General features: G+C 42.8%; 1 pseudogene; it reads left to right on the top strand.

Moving 5' to 3' along the window:
* The first annotated feature begins 3699 nt into the window (after positions 1 to 3699).
* Positions 3700 to 5375, top strand: LOC127561230 (ribosome biogenesis protein NSA2 homolog; annotated as a pseudogene).
* Positions 5376 to 6200: the final 825 nt, after the last annotated feature.

Here is a 6200-nt window from a genome sequence, read left to right as displayed (position 1 = left end):
GGGCCAAAGGTGGGCGGGGCATCCAGACAAAGGGGCGGGGTCAACCTTCTGAGGCCGAGCAAGCATAGCGAGGCTCTAAGGGAGCCGAGAAGGAAAATTCTGAAAATTCAGGAAGTAAAGGGTAGCAATTGGATTCGGGATGATTGGGAACAGAAACAATTCTGGGGCTCTCTGTGCAAGAAAAGAGGCAGAGAGTGGGGTCAGACTCGTGTAGTTTGATATTAAATGATTATGCAAACTATGTGGTAAAAAAGGACCAGAGATTTCGGAGGTCGCTGGTCATTCTTTGAATGTCTGCCTCTTCTCCGTCTCATCCCAACCCCCTTTGGATGAAGTCAACTCCTGTTCGTTTTGGGGGCCGGGGGCTCAGCAGAGGGGTCTTTAAGGAGCTTCTAGCTACGGAGGAGGAGACGGCGAGGCCCACAGCCGTTCTCCCTGGAAGGGCCGGGCTGCGGGCTCGAACCTTCTCCTGACAGAGGCGTTTCCGAGGCACCGTTACTGGACCTCCCGCGAGGCCTCCGTTTCCCGCGTTTTTACCCGCCACAATCCGTAGAGGTGATTTCCTTCCCCTCCCCCCCACGTCCAGTAAAGGAGCCTTTAGCTCCGGGTCGTCGTAGCCCGATGCCGGGGTCCTTAGAATAAGGACCCGCTCGGCCAGGGGCCTAGGGTGAGTAAAGGGAGGCAAGGGGCGGGGCACGCGGGGGGCGGGGCCGGGAGCTCCGCCTCGAGACTGTGGGGAGGGTCACGTGACGCCGGATCCATTCATTCCCCCTCCCCACCCAAACCGAGCTGCAGATCTTCTGTTGTAGCCTTGGGGGTGCGCACCTCGGGGAGAGCTCGGGGTGACCTGCCGTGGCCCCCATCTTTCGATAGCGCCATTCTCTGACCTCAGCCCCAGGAGGTGGGTGAGGCAAGGTTTGCCCACCCCTCTCCCAGGTAAGCTGAGACTGCGAGTGCCCACCGCCCCGCAGTCTATCTGATTCAGGGGGCCTTCCCTCCAGGAGCTGAGCTGCTTGTCTCACCCCCGAACCCCATTCCTTGGAGCTCCTCGTACTGGGAGCACCTAGAGGGAAGGCGGGGACCGGCTCGTGTCCAGAGCTGGACTCCGGTCGGTCTAGGATTTGTCGGTTGAGACGCCTCTCCTGAGTATGTACAAAAACCGCACGTGCTGGCGCGGAGCTGGGTCAGCACCTGTACCTTTGGAGCTCGCTGCCACCCGGCTGTAGCAGTCAGCAGTCGGCCTAGGCGGGAGGGGAGCCTTGTCCACTGTCTCTGGCAACGACCGAGGGCCGGACGTGGAATCTGAAAGACCCTATTTCAAATCCTTCAGAAGATGCCTCGTGACATGGCCACGGCTCCCCGCCCCCATTTCCCTCTCCCGGCCAAGTCACTAGACTTCTAATGCTCTAAAACGAGCATCATCATACTACTTAACTCTCAGTGGGAGCTATTGATGTCGGTGGGACCATTAGTAAGTTTTGGAGCTTCAAATTCCAAGTCTGGGTCCATTAAAGCACAGAGCTTCGTAGGAGGAATTCCCAGATTTATTTTTGAGAACTAGATGTGGAGGGAAATACAGAAGAAACAAAAAACAGGATTACTTCTTTCTGGTCTAGTTTGCTACTTTCCTCCCCATGACTTCTGTGACATGTATATTCTCTTAATTTTCCTTTTACTTTTGGGGCCAGTGATTCTTTCCAGTTGGTGCATTATTGTTAGTAATGTCCCACTCTTCCTGACCCCATGAGGGTTTTTCTTGGCAATGATTTTAGAGTGGTTTGCCATCTCCTTTTTCCAGCTCTACTTTCCAGATGAAGAAACAGAAATAAACTAGGTTAAGCGACTTGAATAGGGTCATACAGCTAGGAAGTGTTTGAGGTCAGATTTGAATTAGTGTCCTTCTGGTTCCAGGTATGTGCTCTATCTTCTTTGCTACCAAGCTGCAAATGTTTCTAAATGTTAGTATCCTCTAATTTTTTGTCATTTTCTTCCCTGGTAATTTGGCCCAGGGTTTATTTGTGTCTGTGTGTTATGGGCCCTTTTAGCATCTTGGTGAAACTTGTGGACCCTTGTCAGAATAATATTCTTAAATACATAAAATAAATGGGATTATAAAAGAATTATATTAAAGTTATCAAAATATTTTAAGAATTCAGATTAAGAACCCGAGAAGTAGCTTGTTAATACATGTTTAACTGTCATCTTGATATAGGAAGGGAACATCCAAATCTTTTTTCTTGTTCCAACTGTTATTTGAAATTGTAAACCTGTTTGTAGCTACCTCAAACCTACCAACTGAAATTGAACTTCCCTTAACAGTTCTTACATTTAACTAATGGTACTGCCACTGTTTAATGTTTAATTTGGCCAACCTTTATTTACTGTATAGTCTGTGAAATGCCCTGTGCTAGGCACTGAAGATACAAAAAGGAAAATGAAATCCTCTCTGTTGTCAAATGTTCTGCTTTAGGCTGAGGGGATAAACATGTACATAGATAAATGTAAGATAAATATATGTGGTGTTCTTCTTTTCTAAAGTAAGATCGTTTTCTCTGGGTGCAGGTTTCTTGGGGAGGTTTTCTGGAGGCAGCCTTAGTTTCAAGTTCCAATTAATAATCACCTCAAACACAGCCAGGGATTTAAGTACAGTCTTTTATTGTCTCTTCCAAAATAGCCTGGTTAGTCTTCTTAGAGGCCTCTCTCCTTCCTTAGTTCCAAGAGCTCTTGCAGCTTGTTTGCCAGCTTCAGCCTCCAGTACCCTCTGAATCTTGGTTCTCCTCCGAATCCTTTGTTCTGCCTGACTGCAGTCTCTAGCTTGTCAATTTCCCAAACTGACTGACTTCTGGCTTTCAATCTTTTTCAACTGACTCTCATTGAGACTGAGAGTTTCTTATATATGATCTCTTAAAGGTGTGAACCCAAAGGTTGACTCCTCTGAGAGAGTGGGATTGTGGGTTTCTGACTTGGGAATCTCTGGAACTTGTGAACTCTAATGTGTGAGCTAATGTGAATTCTCAAAGGTGTAAACTCAAGCGTTGTTTTTAATCAATTCCATTGAGTTATTACCTTGTTTCAAGTTGTGGCTCCTAACAAATATATGCCAAGTAAATACAAGGTAATTTCAGAAGGCAGGAAGAGGAAAGGTCTCAGGTGAGAAGTAGCACTTGGCCTTGGAGGATTCTGAGAGGCAGAGATGAGGAGTTGACCCATTCCAGATGTGGAGGACAGCCTGGACATAGGCAGAAAGATGAGAGATGCAATATGTGGGAACCCTTGCTAAGCCAGTTTTACTGCAATGAAAATGCATGGAAGAGAATAATATGAAAGGAAACATGGAAAGGCAGGTGGAAGCCTAATGGTGGAAGATTTTAAATGAAAAAGGCAATGTGGTGCAGTGGAAAGAGTTTTGGATTGAGACAAAGAACCTGGGTTTACATTCTGGCTCTGCCACTAGCTCACTGTGTGAACTTGGACAAGTCACTTAGCCCTTGTGAACCTCAGTTTCCTCATCAGTAGAGAGGTTGGACTAGATAACATTGGATGCTTATCCCAGTTCTGTGAGGTGCTAAATTGAGAATTTATCCTAGAGGTAATAGGGATACACTAAAGATCCTGGAGCTGAAAACTGTGCTTGAGGAAGATTATTTTGAAAGAATAGAGGAAAGAAGGAAGAGACCAGAAGTAGAGAGACCAATCAGGATGATATCCCTTATATCCGTAAGCCTAAAACTTCCTCTTAAATTTTCATTCATTGTGCCTGGTACAAGTACAATTCCTCTTCTATGGAATAGCCTTTAAATACTTGATAAATATTCTCAGTTCTTCAATTGATTCTTCTGTCAATGATACTTAAGGACATTTGCCATCCTGGTCAACATGTTTTAAATGCCCTTCACTATATCAATTTCCTCTCTTGTTCATCTTCCACATAGCTGCCAAGGTAATATTTCTAATGCACAGGTCTGACCATGTCACTCTCATGCTCAATAAATTCTAGGGTTTCTTTATTAACTCTGTGATCACATTTTTTTTGTTGTTGTTGTTGTCATTTAAAGCCTTTCACAACATGACTTCAGCCTGCCTTTCCAGAGTTATCTCTGATTCCCCTTCAGTACAATGCAGTTCAGCCAAAGTGTGTTCCTGATGTAGTACCACATAACATTTACCATCTATTAGCCTTTACATACATCTTTTAACTTGGAATGTACTGTCTTCTCACCTCTTCCACTTAGAATCCCTAATTTCTTTTGTTAATCAGTTTAAATATTATCTCATGTACATGTACATATTACAGACCTTTCTTGATCACTACCTGTTCCATCCCCCCAAACTACCTTGGAGTAAGCTAATAGTTTGAGGGAAGGCACATAGATTAAAGAGGACAGGGAGAAGCTTCTTGTAGAAGCCTTTTCTTTTCCTGCTTATGGGGAATCAGTCACTTAAAAGCAGAGGGTCTGAAGTCTGGAAAGCATTTTAGCTGGTTCTTCAATGGGGCCCCCAGCCATTGATATGCTATAGAATGAATATCTAGAGTTATATTGAAAATGATATTAATTAATCTTTGGATTACCATGAGAAAAAAAGAAAGAAGAGCTTCTCAGCTCAACTCTTGAATATCTAAAGAAAATGAATTGTCTAAAGGCTAAACTCTACCATAAATAGCATCATTTTGAGAAGATTAAATTAAAAAAGACTTATCAAGATTCATGGAAAGAAATATAAATCAAAAGAATGATGAAAAAATTCCCCAAGAAGCAAGTCTGTATATCTACTGGACAGAGAGGGACAGTCCTAAGCCAAAGTCCTTTCCAACATGATTGAACAGGAATGAAAAGCTGGTATATGAGAAGTGCTCTTGCCAAAAGTTCATGCTCAAGGAGAATCAGAAGGGTTAAAAGTTATTTGTACAAGAAAGAGAAAGACTTGAAAGTCTTTAGTAGCTGGTTACTAAAGTCTGCTTTGTTGGGGATGACTTTGCTGGAAAATCACCAATATATGAAAGATTTATTAGACCAATAGGTTTGCATTTAAGAATGCTTATGTAACTTACCCTGAAATTAAAACTACTTTTTGCCTATCCACATTTGGTATGAAGAATCATCATCCTCTCTATTATATACAACTTGGGTTGTTATTGCCAAAGGAACTGCCATTGAAGTGAATGGGAATGGCCTGGGCTTTAACACAAGGAAGCAATATTATCTAGGGAAAATATGCACAGTTTATCAACAATCCAAGACATGATGAGCACATACATGCTGTCTTGCTTGTTTGATTGACTGAATGAAGTTCTACAACTTTGAGAGTTATGTAAGATTCTACCACATATCAAAAAAACCACAACAATTACTACATTGAACAGTCACAAAACCAAACCAAAGACCCAGTTCTACATATTGGTTGTTCTGATTTGAAGATAACTTGGAAAAGAGGTGAGGCACTATTTTCTATTTTCTGAGACTTTTTATCATTTTGGAACGATAATTTTAAAAGCTTGTGGTTTAAAAAAAATTAAAAAGCGGGACTCCAGGTGAGATATGAAGCAATGTTTTAGTCATATAGGAGAGCCAGTGAAACCTCTTGGCTGGGAGTCTTAAAATGAAGTTTGTTGTGTGAGGAGCAGTTAGGGCAGCTGGTGTGATTGGATCCCAGAAAACATGAAGAGAAGTTAATAGGAAGACTAGAAGGGTGAGGGATGGAAGGAAATAAATAACAAAAAGCCTTAAAAACCAAACAGGATTTTATATTTGATCCTGGAATAATAGAGGGTCACTGGAGTTTATTGAAAATCAAAGGTGACTAATACCTGGATTTCAGGAAAATCACTTTTGGTGGCTGAATGGAAGATGGATTGGATTAGGAAGAGACTTGAGTGGCACAGGCTCTTCTCATTCCCCTGTCCCCTAACAGGCTTTTACAATAGTCCAGCATTGAGGTGATTAGGGTCTGTAGTGGAGTTGTGACAATGTCAGAGTTAAGAAAAGGGACATAAGAATGTTCTGAATAAGAACAACTGAATGGATTTGGGTAATAAGAGTTTGAGGAGCAAATACAATACTTAGGTTGGTTACCTGTGTGAGAGGAGAGAGAAGTTCAAAAGAGATTTTAGGGGAGAAATAGTAGGAATACAGTTTTGGATGTTTAATTTGAGATGTGGTCTTTTAGAACACTGTCACAGCAAACTTTTAAAGCTGTGTTCT

The sequence above is a fragment of the Antechinus flavipes genome, chromosome 4, assembly GCF_016432865.1.
Source record: "Antechinus flavipes isolate AdamAnt ecotype Samford, QLD, Australia chromosome 4, AdamAnt_v2, whole genome shotgun sequence".
Taxonomy (NCBI): domain Eukaryota; kingdom Metazoa; phylum Chordata; class Mammalia; order Dasyuromorphia; family Dasyuridae; genus Antechinus; species Antechinus flavipes.
Note: the sequence above shows the minus strand (reverse complement) of the source record. Positions and strands in the feature narration are given on the sequence as shown.